This window comes from Ostrea edulis, chromosome 4 (assembly GCF_947568905.1).
Source record: "Ostrea edulis chromosome 4, xbOstEdul1.1, whole genome shotgun sequence".
Classification (NCBI taxonomy): Eukaryota; Metazoa; Mollusca; class Bivalvia; order Ostreida; family Ostreidae; genus Ostrea; species Ostrea edulis.
In genome coordinates, this window is record NC_079167.1 from 19107700 (window position 1) to 19127618 (window position 19919).

The 19919-nt window shown below is 36.8% G+C and overlaps 1 protein-coding gene across 3 annotated transcripts in view; it reads right to left on the minus strand.

Moving 5' to 3' along the window:
- Nucleotides 1-19919, minus strand: part of LOC125671438 (carbohydrate sulfotransferase 1-like) — an 83480-nt gene that overhangs the window by 31910 nt on the left and 31651 nt on the right. For 2 of the 3 annotated variants that reach the window (XM_056161249.1, XM_056161250.1), the window contains exons 5-7: nt 15851-15999; nt 7424-7570; nt 5157-5300 (exon numbers count right to left, since the gene is read on the minus strand). The gene's annotated coding sequence lies outside the window, so the exon portion shown is untranslated. Of the gene's footprint in view, nt 1-5156; nt 5301-7423; nt 7721-15850; nt 16000-19919 lie in introns of those variants that run through there. The other variant, XM_056161251.1, reaches the window with a different exon arrangement.

Below are 19919 nucleotides of genomic sequence, written 5' to 3' on the forward strand. Positions count from 1 at the left end.
TATGTATCACATCAAATTTGTAAGCGAACGAGTCCAGTGTGTATAAAAGGTTTGCCTCATTTGGGATGAATTTATGTGAAAGTTCGTACATTTACTGGTATCCTGCGGATTTGTGTTGGATCCGAAGAGATATGTAGCGGGAAAGAAAGATTGAAACAGAACCAATGGAAATTAAGGAAAAGTTTACGATCCATAGTATGAGGAATTAAGATATGAAATAGCTAAAAGGCTAACAGACTTAAAAGGTCATCTCATTATTATGTCTCCGAACACATAGTGTCGGAGACATATTGTTTTTGCTCCGTTTCTTATTAGGTCTTTCCACCTTTCTGTGGAAAGACCTATTGATATTCTTCTGTTTATTATTATTATTATTAGGTCTTTCCACCTTTCTGTGGAAAGACCTATTGATATTCTTCTGTTTATTATTAGGTGTTTCCACCTTTCTGTGGAAAGACCTATTGATATTCTTCTGTTTATTATTATTATTATTATTATTAGGTCTTTCCACCTTTCTGTGGAAAGACCTTTTGTTATTGTTCTGTTTATTATTATTATTATTATTAGGTCTTTCCACCTTTCTGTGGAAAGACCTTTTGTTATTGTTCTGTTTTTTATTATTATTATTATTATTCTTATTATTATTATTTGTCTTCTTTTCTTTCCGCCGCGAGAAGCTCTTGACGTTTTAAGACTTATCGAAAAACAATGTAGACCATCATATTTGACATCTCGAAACATGCTCAGATCTCACCCTGCGTATTTGATCTTTGACCCCTAACGAACTTATGGGACTTTACGCAAAAAACCCTTGTTATCGGTTCACCTCGAAAACCGTAAATGATAAGAGCATGAAACTTTCACTAAATTCTTTAGTCGATCAAGCTGAAGCGTTGTAGTGTTTACTTTTAAGTTTTCGGTGATCCCTAAAGGGAGTTAATGGTCCTGAAAGTTTCCGATTTTTACGGAAAAATTCAAAACTCCTAAAATATAAGTCGTAGAAAGACGGAACCAACTGGAATGGAATACTTGACCTTTGACCTTGAAACTCAGGTCAAGGGTCAAGGTCATCTGGAAACTGTGAAAATAAGCACTTTTCATACAGTCTAAAGCATAGAAAGTACAGATAAAGTGTTGTATGCACAGGTAGTCACAAACCAACTTATTCCAACGCATTGCATTACGACTCTGAACTTTGACCTATCTTCAATTTACAGCTACTTGCGTAAAAACCATTGTTATCACATCAGTATGGAAACCGCAAATTGTACGAACACGAAATGTTCACTAAACTTATTGCGTGATCAATTGTAAAATATGACTTCCTGTTTTTGATGGTTTCTCCATCCGTAACGGGAATTAATGCCCTTGAAAGTTTTCGATTTCGCGTAGAAATTTACAACTCCTAAAGTATTTGTCCTAGGAAGACAGGACCAACTGAAGTGACATCCCTGACCTTTGACCTTGTAAATTAGGTCAAGGTCAAAGTTCAAGGTCATTTAAAAACTTTGAAAATAAGCAATTTTCATACAGTCTAAAGCATATAAAGTACAGCTAAGGTATACTATGCACAAGTAGTCAAGAACCAACTTAAGTCAACACATTGCATTACGACTCTGAACTTCGACCTTTCTTCGATTTACAGCGACTTGCGTGAAAACCATTGTTATCACTACAGTATGAAAACCGTAAATGGTACGAACACGAAATGTTCACTAAATTAATTGCCTGATCAATTGTAAAAGATGACTCCCTGTTTTTGATGGTTTCTCCATCCGTAACGGGAATTAATGCCCTTGAAAGTTTTCGATTTCGCGTAGAAATTTACAACTCCTAAAGTATTTGTCCTAGGAAGACAGGACCAACTGAAGTGACATTCCTGACCTTCGACTTTGAAAATTAGGGCAAGGTTCGTAAGATATGTCCGATTTCCATTTTTCAAAAAATCATCTTGTCCGGGGGTAATCTCAAAAAACGACTAAAGAGGAAGAAATGAAACTTTCAGGTATTATAGATCTCTCGATTGTATAGTGCATGCACAGTAATTTGTTTTTCCTTATCACTTCCGGTCGTAACCGGAAGTGATTGAAAGAATCACTAATTTCAAACTTTTTCTTTGAAATTGAAACCTACACTAGTTTATTAAGTCTCTTTCAAAATATTCAAAGAATGTTGACCCCGTCGGTAGTCAAAACAGCTGCTTCCGGTTTCTCGATAAAATACTCTTATACCTTTCATCTTTGTGCCCCCCATAAATCGCGTTTACATTTCAAGTGTTTGATATGATTTTCAAATGTCTTAAGAACAGTATCAACATCTAGAGTTTAGATAATTTTATTTTTCAAAATTCACTTCCGGTCGGTAGTAAGCCACTACTTTTTCTTTCTTTAGTCTGCTTTTTTATCTTGAGAACTCTTTCAAATAGAGACGTGAAACTTTCATTGAATATAGACAATAGAGAGTCGCTGTGGTTTATGGAAAAACACATCTGAATATTACTTCCGGCCGTCACCGGAAGTTACGAGAAATGGATGAAAACTTCATTAGCACACCTCTCATGTCTTGAAAAGGCACATTCTCTGATATATTTGAATGATTCTCGTAAGAACAGAAAGCTGTGTACCGGAAGTGTTCAAACGGAAGACCTACTCATTACTAGTAATGAGTGTCTATTTATTATTATTATTATTATCATTATTTTCCCTTTCGTCTCCGAGACGGTTGGATGGATTTTCATGAAACTTTCACAGATTATGGAGAACGATGGTACCTCGAGGCAATATTATGCATGTAGATTTAAATCAGTTTAAGAATATTATCATTTAGTCTTTAAAAACCTCTATAATATGCCGTTAGCAGAAGGGTTATAAGAAAGAAATCAAACGCAATCTAGAGCATTTCAAATCATCCGTGAAGGCGACTAATTGTTTCAAAATAATCATTTGATATTCATTGCCCCTAGATGCTTGAAAACACGATGAATTGATCTCATTTAAAGTACACTTTTATGAAATGTTACATTTGTTAAATGTTGACTTTTAGTATGATAAATAATATCTACTCATAGATTCCAAGAAATGTTGGGTAACATACTAGAACCTCTGAATTCTTAATGAACACCAATAAAAATAAATGGACTCGTTTGAAGTACCTTAAAAAGTGGACAGGAATGAAACTGAAATGAAAAAAAATATGTCGTATTACCATTATATATTGATATTAATTAGTGTTTCCTCTCCTGGCAGTCCCACGATACCGCTAACGTAATTCCAGAAACAACGCAGATACAACACCTGCTCTCATTCTATGATCTATAAATTATGTCAGCTAAATATTTTTTTATTCGCTGTATGGAACCGGGAAAAAAAACTGTCTACAATTACCACAGACAAATTCCTCTCTTGCATATTACATGTAAAAAAAAAAAAAAAAAAAATAGAATCCACCACTGCTACTTGCTTGGTCATAAATTAAAGCCATTTTTATGTTCCCCAAACAAAGTTTGGGAACATATTGTTTTTACTCTGTTTCTTCTTCTTATTATTATTATTAAGGTCTTCCGTTACCAACGGAAGACCTTCTAGTGATTCTACTGTTTATTAAGGTCTTCCGTTACCAACGGAAGACCTTCTAGTGATTCTATTGTTTATTATTAGGTCTTTCCACCTTTCTGTGGAAAGACCTTTTCATATTGTTCTGTTTTTTATCATTATTATTATTATTATTAGGTCTTTCCACCTTTCTGTGGAAAGACCTTTTAATATTGTTCTGTTTATTAGGTCTTTCCACCTTTCTGTGGAAAGACCTTTTGATATTGTTTTGTTTATTATCATTATTATTATTATTTGTCTTCTTTTCTTTCCGCCGCGAGAAGCTTTTGACGTCTTAAGACTTATCGAAAATCAATGTAGACCATCCTTTTCGACATCTCAAAACATTGTCAGATTTAACCCTGCGTAAATGAACTTTGACCTTAAACGAACTTAGAGGACTTTATGCGAAAAACCCTTGTTATCGGTTCTTCTCGAAAACCGTGAATGATAGGAGCATCCGACCTTTTCCAGAAGATAGAAGTGACTTGGTCCAATTGACATGGGAATTCAACCAAAGGATTCGAGGACCCTTTCAGGAAGTTAGTACCCCTCATCTTTTACGATTTCTGCGTAAGAAATTGTCGACTCCTAAAGTATTCGCCGTAGAGACACCGAACCCACTGGAACGGGTTGGGTGACCTTGACCTTGAAAAATAGGTCAAGGTCAAAGTCATCCCGAAAGACCAGAAAATGGCACTTTTTATACCCTCTTTCCCGCTTCAGATAGCAGTGAAATACCATATGGGTCAGCATGGAATTCTGGACTGGTCTGGATATTACGAATTACAACTCTGAACTTTGACCACTCTACGAATGTCGGCGACTTGACGTCGAAAACCCCGTTATCGCTACTCCTACTAGACCGCAAGTCGTGGAGAGGCGAGACCTTCGCCGACGATATCACGATAAAACACTCTCGCACAGAGAAGTTGACCGAGGGAAACAGAAAACCCTGAAGCACGGTTCTCGCCCCCGAAAGTCTCCGAAGTCGTCATCGGAGCCCACAACTTTTTCACGGATGCAGATAGAGACGCGAGACCACTTAAACGAAGCCCCGTGACCTCTATGACCTTCAAAATGAGGTCAGGGTCTAAGGTCAAGGTAACATTTTCTCTCCCATGGGGTGTTTGAGGTTTGACCTTGAAAGTGGGTCAAGGTCACACCTCTAGGGGCCAGTCTCCACGAGTAAGGCAAACCCACACATCACGCCTGTCGTCCCGGGACCAAGGAAGAAATCCCCCACCCTTCAAGTGATCTGTCTGTGATCAGCTGTTTATATGTACACTATTTTGACCGGTCGCATGCCCAACAACAGGATTCTAGCTAATCTGACCTACACCTACACATCTGATTTACACCAATTTCTTCCATTTCATGACTGTCTTGTAAATCAAACATTAATTCCATTTACATTCATGAAAAGACATAGGCCAAATTCAATTGTCTGCCTGCATCAACATAAAAACTAAGTTTTTTTTATGATCATGATGATGCAACTTTACTCGACAGTTGAACTCATTGACATTCCATCTTGACTGTCATTGTAAACAAATAAACACTTACCTGCAGGGTCAGATGGGATGCAGTATTCCTATTCTCCGTTCAGATCCTACACTCAGAAACTTTTCCTTTCCCCGGCCGCCATTTTGTTTGGGGTAATTTGTCACTCAGCCTAAATCCGTATGCATGCCTCCTTGGGTGAAATGACTGAAAGACATTGTCTCCGTGAGTTAAAACACATAGGATGAGCAATTACAAACTGTATATTAAATTAAACAATCCACAACACACACGGTAAAATCCAGTGCATCTTCACAACATCAACATGAGGCTTATAGACTCCCAGCATGCACGAGCAGTTACAATCTCTGAAAATGTCACATCCGGTTTCTTTGCACCTCCAAATATCATATATAACAGGTCCAAAGTCACCCCAAACACCTGCACAAGTTTTATTACACTTTTACCTGATATGTGCCGGTTATGAAACACCCAAACCCCTTTTTTCCAATATTTGACCGCCGGTACTATTGTGCGAAACCAAGGCCTTAATCTCCAACACTACAACACTCAAGGCGGCCAATTTGAATTTTTTTTCTAGCCAAATCAATTTTTTGGCCTCATTCGATCTACTGAAGAATGGATCAAGATCAAAGGTCAAGAAACAAATCCAGAAAAGGTGGAAAGACCTCTAATTGTTCGAGAACAATTAGGATTACTAGTTAGGTCTTTCCACCTTTCTGTGGAAAGACCTTTTGTTATTGTTCTGTTTATTATTATTAGGTCTTTCCACCTTTCTGTGGAAAGACCTTTTGTTATTGTTCTGTTTATTATTATTATTATTATTATTAGGTCTTTCCACCTTTCTGTGGAAAGACCTTTTGTTATTGTTCTGTTTATTATTATTATTATTATTATTATTATTATTAGGTCTTTCCACCTTTCTGTGGAAAGACCTTTTGATATTGTTCTGTTTTTTATTATTATTATTTGTCTTCTTTTCTTTCCGCCGCGAGAAGCTCTTGACGTCTTAAGACTTATCGAAAATCAATGTAGACCATCCTTTTCGACATCTCGAAACATGCTCAGATTTGACCCTGCGTAACTGAACTTTGACCCTTAACGAACTTGGAGGACTTTACGTGAAAAACCCTTGTTATCGGTTCTTCTCGAAAACCGTGAATGATAGGAGCATCCGACCTTTTCCAGAACATAGAGGCGACTTGGTCCAATTGACATGGGAATTCAACCAAAGGATTCGAGGACCCTTTCAGGAAGTTAGTACCCCTCGTGTTTTACGGTTTCTGCGTAAGAAATTGTCGACTCCTAAAGCATTCGTCGTAGAGACACCGAACCCACTGGAACGGGTCGGGTGACCTTGACCTTGAAAAATAGGTCAAGGTCAAAGGTCAAGGTCATCCAGAAAGGCCAGAAAATGGCACTTTTTATACGCTCTTTCACGCTTCAGATAGCATCGAAATATCACATGGGTCAGCATGGAATTCTAGACCGGTCTCGGTATCACGAATGTCAACTCTGAACTTTGACCACTCTGCGAATGTCGGCGACTTAACGTCAAAAACCCCGTTATCGCTACTCCTGCTAAACCGCAAGTCGTGGAGACCCGAGACCTTGACCGACGAATTCAAGATAAAACACTCTCGCACAGAGAAGTCGACCGAGGGAAACCGAGAACCCCGAAGCACGGTTCTCGCCCCCGAAAGTCTCCGAAGTCGTCGTTCGAGCCCACAACTTCTTCACGGATGTAGATAGAGACGCGGGACCACTTAAACGAAGCCCCGTGACCTCTCTGACCTTCAAAATGGGGTCAAGGTCAAAGGTCAAGGTCACACTTTCTCTCCCATGGGTTTTTAAGGTTTGACCTTGAAAGTGGGTCAATGTCAAAGGTCAAGGTCACACATCCAGGGGCCAGTCTCCACGAGTAAGGCCAACCCACCCATCACGCCTGTCGTCCCCAAGGAAGAAATCCCCCACCCTTCAAGTGATCTGTCTGTGATCAGCTGTTTCAATACACTATTTTGACCGGTCTCATGCCATGCAACAATTACAGGATTCTAGCTAATCTGACCTACACCTACACATCTGACCTACACCCATTTCTTCCATTTCTTGACTGTCTTGTCAATCAAACATTAATTGCATTTGCATTCAAGAAAAGAAGATATCAATGTCTGCCAGTGCATCAAAATAAAGACTAAGAATCAGTTGTTGTTGTTGTTGTTTTATGATAATGATGATGCAACTTTACTCGACAGTTGAACTCATTGACATTCCATCCCGACTGTCATCGTAAACAAATAAACACTTACCTGCAGGGTCAGATGGGATGCAGTATTCCTATTCTCCGTTCAGATCCTACACTCAGAAACTTTTCCTTGAAACCCCGGCCGCCATTTTGTTTGGGGTAATTTGTCACTCAGCCTAAATCCGTATGCATGCCTCCTTGGGTGAAATGACTGAAAGACATTGTCTCCGTGAATTAGAACACATAGGATGAGCAATTACAAACTGTATATTCAATTCCACAATCCACAACACACACGGTAAAATCCAGTGCATCTTCACAACATCAACATGAGGCTTGTAGACTCCCAGCATGCACAAGCAGCTACAATCTCTGAAAATATCACATCCGGTTTCTTTGCACCTCCAAATATCCTATCTAACAGATCCAAAGTCACCCCAAACACCTGCACAAGTCCTATTACACTTTTACCTGATATGTGCCGGCTATGCAACACTCGCACCCTTTTTTCCCAAATATTTGACCGGTACTATCGTGCGAAACCAAGGCCTTAATCTCCAACACTACAACACTCAAGGCGGCCAATTTGAATTTCTTTTCAAGCCAAATCAATTTTTTTTCTTTTTTGGCCTCATTTGACCTACTGAAGAATGGATCAAGATCAAAGGTCAAGAAACAAATCCAGAAAAGGTGGAAAGACCTCTAATTGTTCACGAACAATTAGGATTACTAGTTAGGTCTTTCCACCTTTCTGTGGAAAGACCTATTGATATTCTTCTGTTTATTAGGTCTTTCCACCTTTCTGTGGAAAGACCTATTGATATTCTTCTGTTGTTTATTAGGTCTTTCCACATTTCTGTGGAAAGACCTATTGATATTCTTCTGTTTATTATTAGGTCTTTCCACCTTTCTGTGGAAAGACCTATTGATATTCTTCTGTTTATTATTATTATTATTATTAGGTCTTTCCACCTTTCTGTGGAAAGACCTATTGATATTCTTCTGTTTATTATTATTATTAGGTCTTTCCACCTTTCTGTGGAAAGACCTATTGATATTCTTCTGTTTATTATTATTATTATTATTATTATTATTATTATTATTTTTCCTCCCCGTGATTTTGAGTTTCAAGATTTATCGAAAAGATTTATAGTCCATAAGAATGTACTCCTTAAAAGATTTTGGCAGTTCACCCTGCGTATATGAACTTTGACCCCTCAAGGAGTTATTGCCCCTTTTGCAATAAAAGCTTGTTATCGCTACTCCTCCGAAACCGTACACCGTAAAGATACCAAACCTTCACTAATGTCTTCGACTAGTCAAGGAGACTCTTCAATCTATTCATTGCGAAATGATTCTTCGACCCCTTTTATGAGTTATTGCCCCTGAAAGTTTTTGATTTTTACAAATAATTGAAAAAATTTAAAACCATTTATCCTAGAGACATGGGACTAACTGCATTAGAATCTTCATCCTTTGACCTTTTGATTTATATCAAGGTCAAAGGTCAAGGTCATTCAAAATATGAGAAATTTAGCTCTTTTTAGATCTCTTTTGTCTTTCAACATATACTACATATCATTGCATCTTTAGTATGTCGTTTTAAATCTATTTCAAAGATTTAATTTCTGTACCTTAAGACTGACCCTTTGAAAAGTTATTGCCCCTTAGAGTATTAACCTTGTTATCGCAACTCCTCCGAAACCGTACACCGTAAAGATACCAAACCTTCACCAATGTCTTCGACTAGTGAAGGAGACTCTTCAATCTATTCATTGCAAAAAGATTCTTCGACCCCTTTTATGAGTTATTGCCCCTGAAAGTTTTTGATTTTTACAAATAATTGAAATTTTTTAAAACCATTTATCCTAGAGACATGGGACCAACTGCATTGGAATCTTTATCCCTTGACCTTTTAATTTATGTCAAGGTCAAAGGTCAAGGTCATTCAAAATATGAGAAATTTAGCTCTTTTTATATCTCTTTTGTCTTTCAACATATACTACATATAATTGCATCTTTAGTATGTCCCTTTAAATCCATTATAAAGATTTTATTCCTGTACCTTAAGACTGACCCCTTTAAAAGTTATTGCCCCTTACAGAATTAACCTTGTTATCACTACTTCTCTGAAACCATAGACCGTAGAGACACCAAACCTTCACCAATGTCTTCGACTAGTCAAGGAGACTCTTCAATATCTTCATTGCAAAATGATTTTTCGACCCCTTTTATGAGTTATTGCCCCTGAAAGTTTTTGATTTTTACAAATACTTGAAAAAATTTAAGACCATTTATCCTAGAGACATGGGACTAACTGCATTAGAATCTTCATCCTTTGACCTTTTGATTTACATCAAGGTCAAAGGTCATTCAAAATATGAGAAATTTAGCTCTTTTTATATCTCTTTTGTCTTTCAAGATATACTACATATCCTTGCATCTTTATTTTGTCCTTTTAAATCTATTTTAAAGATTTAATTCCTGTACCTTAAGACTGACCCTTTTAAAAGTTATTGCCCCTTAGAGTATTAACCTTGTTATCGCTACTCCTCCGAAACCGTACACCGTAAAGATACCAAACCTTCACCAATGTCTTCGACTAGTCAAGGAGACTCTTCAATCTATTCATTGCACAAAGATTCTTCTACCCCTTTTATGAGTTATTGCCCCTGAAAGTTTTTGATTTTTACAAATAATTGAAAATTTTTAAAACCATTTATCCTAGAGACTTGAGACCAACTGCATTGGAATCTTTATCCCTTGACCTTTTAATTTATGTCAAGGTCAAAGGTCAAGGTCATTCAAAATATGAGAAATTTAGCTCTTTTTATATCTCTTTTGTCTTTCAACATATACTACATATAATTGCATCTTTAGTATGTCCCTTTAAATCCATTATAAAGATTTTATTCCTGTACCTTAAGACTGACCCCTTTAAAAGTTATTGCCCCTTACAGAATTAACCTTGTTATCACTACTTCTCTGAAACCATAGACCGTAGAGACACCAAACCTTCACCAATGTCTTCGACTAGTCAAGGAGACTCTTCAATATATTCATTGCAAAAAGATTCTTCGACCCCTTTTATGAGTTATTGCCCCTGAAAATTTTTGATTTTTACAAATAATTAAAAAAATTTAAAACCATTTATCCTAGAGACATGGGACCAACTGCATTAGAATCTCCATTCTTTGACCTTTTAATTTATGTCAAGGTCAAAGGTCAAGGTCATTCAAAATATGAGAAATTTACCTCTTTTTAGATCTCTTTTGTCTTTCAACATATACTACATATAATTGAATCTTTAGTATGTCCTTTTAAATCCATTTTAAAGATTTAATTCCTGTACCTTAAGACTGATCCCTTTAAAAGTTATTTCCCCTTACATTATTAACCTTGTTATCGCGACCCCTTTGAAACCATAGACCATAGAGACACCAAACCTTCACCAATGTCTTCGGTTTATCAAAGCACAACTTCAACATATTCAGTGTGAAAGGATCCGCTGACCCCTTATATGAGTTATTGCCCTTTTATGTGTTTGTGCCAATCGTTAACTTTTAAACGGATAATCATAGAAACATGGGACCAACTGCAATGTGATCATTGACCTTTGACCCTGAATATTAGGTAAAGGTCAAAGGTCAAAGTTACTTCAAATATTGAGAATTTAGCTCTTTTTATATCTCTTTTGTCTTTCAACATACATCATTTTTCATTGCATCATTAGTATGTTCTTTTAAAACCAATTAAAACATCTTTCTTGGCCCTTAAGCCGGGCTCCTTTAAAAATTATTGCCCATCTTACAAATAAAGCTTGTTATCACTAGTACTTCGAAACCGTTAACCCTGGAGATACCAAACCTTAATCATTAATGTTTTGTACTGATTGAGTAGACTCTTCAATCTATTCAGTGCGAAAAGATTCACCAACCCCTTTAAATAGTTATGGCCCCTGAAAGTTTTCCAAGTTTACATTGACTTGAAAGTTTTTTGGCCTCATTTGACCTACTGAAGAATGGATCAAGATTGAAGGTCAAGAAACAAATCCAGAAAAGGTGGAAAGACCTCTAATTGTTCGCGAACAATTAGGATTACTAGTTATTATTATTATTATTATTATTTTTCCTCCCCGTGATTTTGAGTTTCAAGATTTATCGAAAAGATTTATAGTCCATAAGAATGTACTCCTTAAAAGATTTTGGCAGTTCACCCTGCGTATATGAACTTTGACCCCTCAAGGAGTTATTGCCCCTTTTGCAATAAAAGCTTGTTATCGCTACTCCTCCGAAACCGTACACCGTAGAGACACCAAACCTTCACCAATGTCTTCGACTAGTCAAGGAGACTCTTCAATCTATTCATAGCGAAAAGATTCTTCGACCCCTTTTATGAGTTATTGCCCCTGAAAGTTTTTGATTTTTACAAATAATTGAAAAAAATTAAAACCATTTATCCTAAAGACATGGGACCAACTGCATTAGAATCGTCATCCTTTGACCTTTTAATTTATGTCAAGGTCAAAGGTCAAGGTCATTCAAAATATGAGAAATTTAGCTCTTTTTATATCTCTTTTGTCTTTCAACATATACTACATATCATTGCATCTTTAGTATGTCCTTTTAAATCTATTTTAAAGATTTAATTCCTGTACCTTAAGATTGACCCCTTTAAAAGTTATTGCCCCTTAGAGTATTAACCTTGTTATCGCAACTCCTCCGAAACCGTACACCGTAAAGATACCAAACCTTCACCAATGTCTTCGACTAGTCAAGGAGACTCTTCAATCTATTCATTGCAAAAAGATTCTTCGACCCCTTTTATGAGTTATTGCCCCTGAAAGTTTTTGATTTTTACAAATAATTGAAAAAAATTAAAACCATTTATCCTAGAGACATGGGACTAACTGCATTAGAATCTTCATCCTTTGACCTTTTAATTTATATCAAGGTCAAAGGTCAAGGTCATTCAAAATATGAGAAATTTAGCTCTTTTTATATCTCATTTGTCTTTCAACATATACTACATATCATTGCATCTTTAGTATGTCCTTTAAAATCTATTTTAAAGATTTAATTCCTGTACCTTAAGACTGACCCCTTTAAAAGTTATTGCCCCTTAGAGTATTAACCTTGTTATCGCTACTCCTCCGAAACCGTACACCGTAAAGATACCAAACCTTCACCAATGTCTTCAACTAGTCAAGGAGACTCTTCAATCTATTCATTGCGAAAAAATTCTTCGACCCCTTTTATGAGTTATTGCCCCTGAAAGTTTTTGATTTTTACAAATAATTGAAAAAAATTAAAACCATTTATCCTAGAGACATGGGACCAACTGCATTAAAATCGTCATCCTTTGACCTTTTAATTTATATCAAGGTCAAAGGTCAAGGTCATTCAAAATATGAGAAATTTAGCTCTTTTTATATCTCTTTTGTCTTTCAACATATACTACATATCATTGCATCTTTAGTATGTCCTTTTAAATCTATTTTAAAGATTTAATTCCTGTACCCTAAGATTGACCCCTTTAAAAGTTATTGCCCTTTACAGTATTAACCTTGTTATCGCTACTCCTCTGAAACCATAGACCGTAGAGACACCAAACCTTCACCAATGTCTTCAACAATTCAAGGAAACTCTTCAATCTATTCATTGCGAAAATATTCTTCGACACCTTTTATGAGTTATTGCTCCTGAAAGTTTTTGATTTTTACAAATAATTTAAAAAAAATAAAACCATTTATCCTAGACACATGGGACTAACTGCATTAGAATCTCCATTCCTTGACCTTTTAATTTATGTCAAGGTCAAAGGTCAAGGTCATTCAAAATATGAGAAATTTAGCTCTTTTTATATCTCTTTTGTCTTTCAACATATACTACATATAATTGAATCTTTAGTATGTCCTTTTAAATCCATTTTAAAGATTTGATACCTGTACCCTAAGACTGACCCCTTTAAAAGTTATTGCCCCTTACATTATTAACCTTGTTATCGCTACCCCTTTGAAACCATAGACCATAGAGACACCAAACCTTCACCAATGTCTTCAGTTTCTCAAAGCACAACTTCAACATATTCAGTGTGAAAGGATCCGCTGACCCCTTATATGAGTTATTGCCCTTTTATGTGTTTGTGCTAATTGTTACCTTTTAAACGCATAATCATAGAAACATGGGACCAACTGCAATGTGATCATTGACCTTTGACCCTGAATATTAGGTAAAGGTCAAAGGTCAAAGTTACTTCAAATATTGAGAATTTAGCTCTTTTTATATCTCTTTTGTCTTTCAACATACATTATTTTTCATTGCATCATTAGTATGTTCTTTTAAAACCAATTAAAACATCTTTCTTGGCCCTTAAGCCGGGCTCCTTTAAAAATGATTGCCCATCTTACAAATAAAGCTTGTTATCACTAGTCCTTCGAAACCGTTAACCCTGGAGATACCAAACCTTAATCATTAATGTTTTGTAATGATTTAGTAGACTCTTCAATCTATTCAGTGCGAAAAGATTCACCAACCCCTTTAAATAGTTATGGCCCCTGAAAGTTTTCCAAGTTTACATTGACTTGAAAGTTTTTTGGCCTCATTTGACCTACTGAAGAATGGATCAAGATTGAAGGTCAAGAAACAAATCCAGAAAAGGTGGAAAGACCTCTAATTGTTCACGAACAATTAGGATTACTAGTTATTAGGTATTTCCACCTTTCTGTGGAAAGACCTATTGATATTCTTCTGTTTATTAGGTCTTTCCATCTTTCTGTGGAAAGACCTATTGATATTCTTCTATTTATTATTATTATTATTAGGTCTTTCCATCTTTCTGTGGAAAGACCTATTGATATTCTTCTGTTTATTATTATTATTAGGTCTTTCCATCTTTCTGTGGAAAAACCTATTGATATTCTTCTGTTTATTAGGGCTTTCCACCTTTCTGTGGAAAGTCCTATTGTTATTGTTCTGTTTATTATTATTATTTTCCTGCCGTCAAAAAAAATTTTCGTCTTAAGACTTATCGAAAAACTTTAGAGTCCATCCTAGAGCACTTCTTGAGAAACGAATACATTTCACCCTGCGTCATGGAACTTTGACCCCTTACAGAGTTATCGGACCTGTTAGCAGAAATCATTGTTATCGCTACTCCTTTTTAACCGTAAAGGATAGGAGGATGAAACCTTTGCTGAAGCATAGAGGTCAATGAGTAGAAGCGAAGAATTTCAAATGAAGGGATTCGGTGTCCCCTAAAGGGAGTTAATGCCCCCTCATGTTTTGCGATTTGTCCCCTACAAATTGACGACTCCTAAAGTCTTCGTCGTAGAGAGACGGAACCCACTGGGACGGGTTGGGTGACCTTGACCTTGAAAAAGTAGGTCAAGGTCAAAGGTCAAGGTCATCCAGAATGGCCAGAAAATGGCACTTTTTATACGCTCTTTCCCGCTTCAGATAGCATCGAAATATCACATGGGTCAGCATGGAATTCTGGACCGGTCTCGGAATCCTGAATTAGAACTCTGAACTTTGACCGCTCTGCGAAAGGCGGCGACTTAACGTTGAAAACCCCGTTATCGCTACTCCTACCAGACCGCGAGTCGTGGAGAGGCGAGACCTTGGCCGACGATTTCACCATAAAAGACCCTCGCACAGAGAAGTTGACCGGGGGAAACCGAGAACCCCGAAGCACGGTTCTCGCCCCCGAAAGTCTCCGACGTCGTCGTTCGAGCCCACAACTTCTTCACGGATGTAGATAGGGACGCGGGACCACTTAAACGAAGCCCCGTGACCTCTCTGACCTTCAAAATGAGGTCAAGGTCAAAGTCACACTTTCTCTCCCATGGTTTTTTTGAAGTTTGACCTTGAAAGTGGGTCAAGGTCAAGCATCCAGGGGCCAGTCTCCACAAGTAAGGCCAACCCACCCATCACGCCTGTCGTCCCCAAGGAAGAAATCCCCCACCCTTCAAGTGATCTGTCTGTGATCATCTGTTTATAATACACTATTTTGACCGGTTTCATGCCCAACAACAGGATTTTTGAGGTTTGACCTTGAAAGTGGGTCAAGGTCAAAGGTCAAGGTCACGCATCCAGGGGCCAGTCTCCACGAGTAAGGCCAACCCACCCATCACGCCTGTCGTCCCCAAGGAAGAAATCCCCCACCCTTCAAGTGATCTGATTGTGATCAGCTGTTTCAATACACTATTTTGACCGGTCTCATGCCATGCAACAATTACAGGATTCTAGCTAATCTGACCTACACCTACACATCTGACCTACACCCACTTCTTCCATTTCTTGACTGTCTTGTCAATCAAACATGAATTCCATTTACATTCATGAAAAGACATAGGCCAGATTCAATTGTCTGCCTGCATCAACATAAAGACTAAGTTGTTTTTTTTTGATAATGATGATGCAACTTTACTCGACAGTTGAACTCATTGACATTCCATCCTGACTGTCATTGTAAACAAATAAACACTTACCTGCAGGATCAGATGGGATGCAGTACTCCTATTCTCCGTTCAGATATCCTACATGCACTCAGACACTTTCTAATTCACCGGCCGCCATTTTGGTTGTTTGTTGTCAAAGCCTATAAATCCGTATATGCATGCCTCCTTGGGTGAAATGACTGAAAGACATTGTCTCCGTGAATTAGAACACATAGGATGAGCCATTACAAACTGTATATTCAATTCCACAATCCACAACACACACGGTCAAATCCAGTGCATCTTCACAACATCTGACAACATGAGGCTTGTATAGACTCCCAGCATGCACCAGCAGTTACTACAATCTAGGAAAATGGCACATCCGGTTTCTTTGCACCTCCAAATATCACATCTAACAGGTCTAAAGTCACCCCAAACACCTGCACAAGTCCCATTACACTTTTACCTGATATGTGCCGGCTATGCAACACTCGCACCCTTTTTTTTCAAATATTTGACCGGTACTATCGTGCGAAACCAAGGCCTTAATCTCCAACACTACAACACTCAAGGCGGCAAATTTGAATTTCTTTTCAAGCCAAATCCATTTTTTTTTTTTTTTTTTTTTTTTTTTTGGTGAGGGTGGGGTGGGGTAGGGGGGGGGCTTTTAGCATTTCAACACTACTGAAAAACCGCTAGAAGGTGGGAAGCCCTCTAATTGTTCGCGAACAATTAGGATCACTAGTTATTATTATTATTATTATTATTATTATTTTTCCTCCCCGTGATTTTGAGTTTCAAGATTTATCGAAAAGATTTATAGTCCATAAGAATGTACTCCTTAAAAGATTTTGGCAGTTCACCCTGCGTATATGAACTTTGACCCCTCAAGGAGTTATTGCCCCTTTTGCAATAAAAGCTTGTTATCGCTACTCCTCCGAAACCGTACACCGTAAAGATACCAAACCTTCACCAATGTCTTCGACTAGTCAAGGAGACTCTTCAATCTATTCATTGCAAAGAGATTCTTCGACCCCTTTTATGAGTTATTGCCCCTGAAAGTGTTTAATTTTTACAAATAATTGAAAAAAATTAAAACCATTTATCTTAGAGACATGAGACCAACTGCATTAGAATCTTCATCCTTTGACCTTTTAATTTATGTCAAGGTGAAAGGTCAAGGTCATTCAAAATATGAGAAATTTAGCTCTTTTTAGATCTCTTTTGTCTTTCAACATATACTACATATAATTGAATCTTTAGTATGTCCTTTTAAATCCATTTTAAAGATTTGATACCTGTACCCTAAGACTGACCCCTTTAAAAGTTATTGCCCCTTACATTATTAATCTTGTTATTGCTACCCCTTTGAAACCATAGACCATAGAGACACCAAACCTTCACCAATGTCTTCGGTTTCTCAAAGCACAACTTCAACATATTCAGTGTGAAAGGATCCGCTGACCCCTTATATGAGTTATTGCCCTTTTATGTGTTTGTGCTAATCGTTAACTTTTAAACGGATAATCATACAAACATGGGACCAACTGCAATGTGATCATTGACCTTTGACCCTGAATATTAGGTGAAGGTCAAAGGTCAAAGTTACTTCAAATATTGAGAATTTAGCTCATTTTATATCTCTTTTGTCTTTCAACATACATCATTTTTCATTGCATCATTAGTATGTTCTTTTAAAACCGATTAAACATCTTTCTTGGCCCTTAAGCCGGGCTCCTTTAAAAATCATTGCCCATCTTACAAATAAAGCTTGTTATCACTAGTCCTTCGAAACCGTTAACCCTGGAGATACCAAACCTTAATCATTAATGTTTTGTAATGATTTAGTAGACTCTTCAATCTATTCAGTGCGAAAAGATTCACCAACCCCTTTAAATAGTTATGGCCCCTGAAAGTTTTCCAAGTTTACATTGACTTGAAAGTTTTTTGGCCTCATTTGACCTACTGAAGAATGGATCAAGATTGAAGGTCAAGAAACAAATCCAGAAAAGGTGGAAAGACCTCTAATTGTTCGCGAACAATTAGGATTACTAGTTAGGTCTTTCCACCTTTCTGTGGAAAGACCTATTGATATTCTTCTGTTTATTATTATTATTATTATTATTATTATTTTTCCACCCCGTGATTTTGAGTTTCAAGATTTATCGAAAAGATTTATAGTCCATAAGAATGTACTCCTCAAAAGATTTTGGCAGTTCACCCTGCGTATATGAACTTTGACCCCTCAAGGAGTTATTGCCCCTTTTGCAATAAAAGCTTGTTATCGCTACTCCTCCGAAACCGTACACCGTAAAGATACCAAACCTTCACCAATGTCTTCGACTAGTCAAGGAGACTCTTCAATCTATTCATTGCGAAATGATTCTTCGACCCCTTTTATGAATTATTGCCCCTGAAAGTTTTTGATTTTTACAAATAATTGAAATTTTTTAAAACCACTTATCCTAGAGACATGGGACTAACTGCATTAGAATCTTCATCCTTTGACCTTTTGATTTATATCAAGGTCAAAGGTCAAGGTCATTCAAAATATGAGAAATTTAGCTCTTTTTATATCTCTTTTGTCTTTCAACATATACTACATATCATTGCATCTTTAGTATGTCCTTTTAAATTTATTTTAAAGATTTAATTCCTGTACCTGAAGACTGACCCCTTTAAAAGTTATTGCCCTTTACAGTATTAACCTTGTTATCGCTACTCCTCCGAAACCGTACACCGTAAAGATACCAAACCTTCACCAATGTCTTCGACTAGTCAAGGAGACTCTTCAATCTATGCATTGCGAAATGATTCTTCGACCCCTTTTATGAGTTATTGCCCCTGAAAGTTTTTGATTTTTACAAATAATTGAAAAAAATTAAAACCATTTATCCTAGAGACATGGGACCAACTGCATTAGAATCTTCATCCTTTGACCTTTTGATTTATATCAAGGTCAAAGGTCAAGGTCATTCAAAATATGAGAAATTTAGCGCTTTTTATATCTCTTTTCTCTTTCAACATATACTACATATCATTGCATCTTTAGTATGTCCTTTCAAATCTATTTTAAAGATTAAATTCCTGTACCCTAAGATTGACCCCTTTAAAAGTTATTGCCCTTTACAGTATTAACCTTGTTATCGCTACTCCTCTGAAACCATAGACCGTAGAGACACCAAACCTTCACCAATGTCTTCAACTATTCAAGGAGACTCTTCAATCTATTCATTGCGAAAAGATTCTTCGACTCCTTTTATGAGTTATTGCCCCTGAAAGTTTTTGATTTTTACAAATAATTAAAAAAAATTAAAACCATTTATCCTAGAAACATGGGACCAACTGCATTAGAATATCCATTCTTTGACCTTTTAATTTATGTCAAGGTCAAAGGTCAAGGTCATTCAAAATATGAGAAATTTAGCTCTTTTTAAATCTCTTTTGTCTTTCAACATATACTACATATAATTGAATCTTTAGTATGTCCTTTTAAATCCATTTTAAAGAATTGATACCGGTACCCTAAGACTGACCCCTTTAAAAGTTATTGCCCCTTACATTATTAACCTTGTTATCGCTACCCCTTTGAAACCATAGACCATAGAGACACCAAACCTTCACCAATGTCTTCGGTTTCTCAAAACACAACTTCAACATATTCAGTGTGAAAGGATCCGCTGACCCCTTATATGAGTTATTGCCCTTTTATGTGTTTGTGCCAATCGTTAACTTTTAAACGGATAATCATAGAAACATGGGACCAACTGCAATGTGATCATTGACCATTGACCCTGAATATTAGGTAAAGGTCAAAGGTTAAAGTTACTTCAAATATTGAGAATTTAGCTCTTTTTATATCTCTTTTGTCTTTCAACATACATCATTTTTCATTGCATCATTAGTATGTTCTTTTAAAACCAATTAAAACATCTTTCTTGGCCCTTAAGCCGGGCTCCTTTCAAAATTATTGCCCATCTTACAAATAAAGCTTGTTATCACTAGTCCTTCGAAACCGTTAACCCTGGAGATACCAAACCTTAATCATTAATGTTTTGTACTGATTCAGTAAACTCTTCAATCTATTCAGTGCGAAAAGATTCACCAACCCCTTTAA